Source organism: Stegastes partitus, unplaced genomic scaffold (assembly GCF_000690725.1).
Source record: "Stegastes partitus isolate 25-593 unplaced genomic scaffold, Stegastes_partitus-1.0.2 Scaffold1710, whole genome shotgun sequence".
NCBI classification, from domain to species: domain Eukaryota; kingdom Metazoa; phylum Chordata; class Actinopteri; family Pomacentridae; genus Stegastes; species Stegastes partitus.
The window spans coordinates 88,424-92,324 of NW_007579441.1; the positions used below are offsets into that span (position 1 = coordinate 88,424).

The window sequence follows — 3,901 nt, forward strand, 5'->3', positions numbered from 1 at the left end:
ACAGTTCCATTGTATCCTGACTTGCAAACTAGCATGTGACATGGAGGGAGTTAGTTTGATCCATCAGTGGAGAATGGCTGGGTCTGACTTTTCTAAGCCATGGAGACGAGGGATGGAACCAAGCAGGCTTTAGAATTTACTATTTACACGATGATAGAGTTCCAACTGTGCTTCTAGTGCTGTAGGGCTAGTGGCGCAATGGATAACGCGTCTGACTACGGATCAGAAGATTCTAGGTTCGACTCCTGGCTAGCTCGACATGTTTTAGCTTTACCTGTGTACAGTATGACCCTTGACTTCCTGTCCATGATGAAAAAAACATATGTATGAAATGAGCTGCATCCCTCTCACATTTGTTAAAAATCTGACAGACGATGTGTTTCCTCTTAGTGCTTTGAAAGTGGATTGTTTTGTAAAGACACATTTACAAATGTACAAATAACTGAATAGCTTGTTGGTCAATTCATTTCTCCACATGTCTGGCACACACTCTCTGTGAACCACGTCTAAAGTTGGTATTTTTCAACGTACAAATCCAAAACACCTAAAAACGGAAAAAGGAGTTCTGCAAACACATCAGAGATCACAGAGTTCTGGTTGATTCGTATACAAACACAGAGCTTTGTGGAAATGAGGCATCAGATGTGACATATCATCCTTCTGATAGAAGCGTTAGAGTCAGAGCTGCTCTGTTAGCTGACACTCTTTTCAACATGTTGCAGTGCTGTCTGCTGATGGTTGAAGAGATCTGACTACAAAAACTGTCCTATCTCAATATAGTTTTTAGTTATCACTATTTATTTATACATTCTAAAAAGGTGTCCACGAATCTCCAGGCCGACAGTTTCCTGGACACTAACATTTAATGTTGCTCACCACAAGTCTGCTGAGGTGAGACGAAAGGGGAACTCACCAGAACCAGGGAAAAAACATCAATTTCAACAGAAACAATGAATAAGAGTTCACAGAATGCCATCACCACAGCAGGGGCTAAAGAGACCCAGTGGCCGTGATCGTATAGTGGTTAGTACTCTGTGTTGTGGCCGCAGCAACCCCGGTTCGAATCCGGGTCACGGCAAACCCAGTTGACTTTTGTGTGTTTACATATCGTTTAAAAGAGGTTAAGTCAAGCATATTTTTCTGTTCAAGGCCTCTTATTATACCAACCATTTGATCACACACCTCCAATGACCATTTACATGAGAATAGAGGCTCCGTTTTGATGGTGGTGGTGTAGGGCTAGTGGCGCAATGGATAACGCGTCTGACTACGGATCAGAAGATTCTAGGTTCGACTCCTGGCTAGCTCGATAAAGCTTCAGTGAACATGTGTGGGATGTTTCTGATCGACGTTCACCACTCCCTGCTGACTGCAAAGAAATATATAAAAATACACATAAGGGCTGCATATGACGTCAACATCTTGTAGCTTGTGCTAGAATTTGCTTCAACTACCTGTTAAAATTGGTGTTTCTGCTGACTCTCTGCTTTTTTGAGAGCATTTGCTTGTGACTGTGACCGCTTGATCGTTTGGTTGAGACTTTTCTGCAATTTCATAAGATTGACAATGTATTGAGTAATAAAGCAATAGAGAAAAGATGCTAGCAACAAAATATGTGCCCCGTGTGAGGCTCGAACTCACGACCTTCAGATTATGAGACTGACGCGCTGCCTACTGCGCCAACGAGGCCCAAAACACAGTGTACATCAATGGNCGTGTGAGGCTCGAACTCACGACCTTCAGATTATGAGACTGACGCGCTGCCTACTGCGCCAACGAGGCCCAAAACACAGTGTACATCAATGGGTTTTTTTGGTCACATATGTCTGTGGTGTTTCACCGCCTCTCTTTCCGCTCACAGCTGATACTGCGTATCGATCCACTACTTTTCACATCAGTTCACTTCAGTTCTAATAGACAGTATCCATCCATGAGTTCCATTGAGCTGGTTCCGTTTTGAGTGGACTGTTTTTAGGACCAAAACAGGTGCCAATACCTGAGAGCCTACAAGCCAGTAGAACCGATGAGACCTCTTTCAAGAACAATTCAAGTTTAACCGCGTTCACCAAAGAATAATTTCAGGCTCCTCTCTCTGCTCTCTCTTGGTCAGGAAGCTGACGGACAGTAAAAAAGGGTGACCTCCCCCCTCTAATCCAAACCTCAAAGCCACAGCATTGTCTTCCTGCTGGACATTGACCACAGGATACAGTTCCATTGTATCCTGACTTGCAAACTAGCATGTGACATGGAGGGAGTTAGTTTGATCTGTCAGTGGAGAATGGCTGGGTCTGACTTTTCTAAGCCATGGGGACAAGGGATGGGACCAAGCAGACTTTAACAATTACAAGAAGATAGAGGCCCCACTTTGATAGTGGTGGTGTAGGGCTAGGGCTCTGTTAGCTGAGACTCTTTTCAACATGTTGCAGTGCTGTCTGCTGGTGGTTGAAGAGATCTGACAACAACTGTCCTATCACAATACAGTTTTTAGTTATCACTATTTATTTATACATTCTAAAAAGGTGTCCACGAATCTCCAGGCTGACAGTTTCCTAGACACTAACATTTTATGTTTCTCACCACAAGCCTGTTGAGGTGAGACAAAAGGGGAACACACCAGAACCAGGGAAAAAAACATTAATTTCAACAGAAACAATGAATAAGAGTTCACAGAGTGCCATCACCACAGCAGGGCCTAAAGCGACCCAGTGGCCGTGATCGTATAGTGGTCAGTACTCTGCGTTGTGGCCGCAGCAACCCCGGTTCGAATCCGGGTCACGGCAAACCCAGTTGACTTTTGTGTGTTTATATATCGTTTAAAAGAGGTTAAGTCAAGCAGATTTTTCTGTTCAAGGCCTCTTATTATATCAACCATTTGATCACACCGCCAATGACCATTTACATGAGGATGGAGGCTCAGTTTTGATAGAATGTATAGGGCTAGTGGCGCAATGGATAACGCGTCTGACTACGGATCAGAAGATTCTAGGTTCGACTCCTGGCTAGCTCGACAAAGCTTTAGCTGAACATGTGTGAGATGTTACTGATATTCCTCCACTACTCCCTGTTGATTGCAAAAAAAAAAAAAAAAAAACATACATGTAACAGCTGCATATGACGTCAAAATCCTGTAACTTGTGCTAGAATTAGCTTCATCTCTTAAAATTGATGCTTCTGCTGGCTGTCTGCTTTTTTGAGAGCATTTGCTTGTGACTGTGACTGTTTGACCGTTTGGTTGAGACTTTTCTGCAATTTCATAAACAATGTATTGAGTAACAAAGCAATAGAGAAAAGATGCTAGCATCAAAACACTTGCCCCGTGTGAGGCTCGAACTCACGACCTTGAGATTATGAGACTGACGTGCTGCCTACTGCGCCAACGAGGCCCAAAACACAGTGTACATCAATGGGTTTTTTTGGTCACATATGTCTGTGGTGTTTCACCGCCTCTCTTTCCTCTCACAGCTGATACTGGGTATCGATCCGCTACTTTTCACATCAGTTCACTTCAGTTCTAATAGACAGTACCCATCCATGAGTTCCATTGAGCTACTTCTGTTTTGAGTGAACTCTTTTTGGGACCAAAAAAGGTGCCAATACCTGAGAGCCTACAAGCCAGTAGAGCCGATGAGACCTCTTTAAAGAACAATTCAAGTTTAACCGCTTTCACCTAAGAATAATTTCAGGCTCCTCTCTCTGCTCTCTCTTGGTCAGGACGCTGACGGACTGTAAAAAAGGGTGGCCTCCCCCCTCTAATCCAAACCTCAAAGCCACAGCATTGTCTTCCAGCTGGACATTGACCACAGGATACAGTTCCATTGTATCCTGACTTGCAAACTAGCATGTGACATGGAGGGAGTTAGTTTGATCCATCAGTGGAGAATGGCTGGGTCTGACTTTTCTA

General features: G+C 43.7%; 8 non-coding genes across 8 annotated transcripts; 5 read left to right on the forward strand and 3 right to left on the reverse strand.

Moving 5' to 3' along the window:
- The first annotated feature begins 184 nt into the window (after positions 1 to 184).
- On the forward strand, positions 185 to 257 carry trnar-acg (transfer RNA arginine (anticodon ACG)). The gene has a single exon. It is a non-coding gene; the product is annotated as a tRNA-Arg (tRNA).
- A 749-nt stretch (positions 258 to 1,006) lies between these two features.
- On the forward strand, positions 1,007 to 1,078 carry trnah-gug (transfer RNA histidine(anticodon GUG)). Its single transcript has one exon. It is a non-coding gene; the product is annotated as a tRNA-His (tRNA).
- Positions 1,079 to 1,236: 158 nt separating this feature from the next.
- Positions 1,237 to 1,309, forward strand: trnar-acg (transfer RNA arginine (anticodon ACG)). Its single transcript has one exon. It is a non-coding gene; the product is annotated as a tRNA-Arg (tRNA).
- A 307-nt stretch (positions 1,310 to 1,616) lies between these two features.
- trnam-cau (transfer RNA methionine (anticodon CAU)) lies at positions 1,617 to 1,689 on the reverse strand. Its single transcript has one exon. It is a non-coding gene; the product is annotated as a tRNA-Met (tRNA).
- A 21-nt stretch (positions 1,690 to 1,710) lies between these two features.
- trnam-cau (transfer RNA methionine (anticodon CAU)) lies at positions 1,711 to 1,783 on the reverse strand. The gene has a single exon. It is a non-coding gene; the product is annotated as a tRNA-Met (tRNA).
- A 925-nt stretch (positions 1,784 to 2,708) lies between these two features.
- Positions 2,709 to 2,780, forward strand: trnah-gug (transfer RNA histidine(anticodon GUG)). Its single transcript has one exon. It is a non-coding gene; the product is annotated as a tRNA-His (tRNA).
- A 154-nt stretch (positions 2,781 to 2,934) lies between these two features.
- On the forward strand, positions 2,935 to 3,007 carry trnar-acg (transfer RNA arginine (anticodon ACG)). The gene has a single exon. It is a non-coding gene; the product is annotated as a tRNA-Arg (tRNA).
- A 303-nt stretch (positions 3,008 to 3,310) lies between these two features.
- trnam-cau (transfer RNA methionine (anticodon CAU)) lies at positions 3,311 to 3,383 on the reverse strand. Its single transcript has one exon. It is a non-coding gene; the product is annotated as a tRNA-Met (tRNA).
- Positions 3,384 to 3,901: the final 518 nt, after the last annotated feature.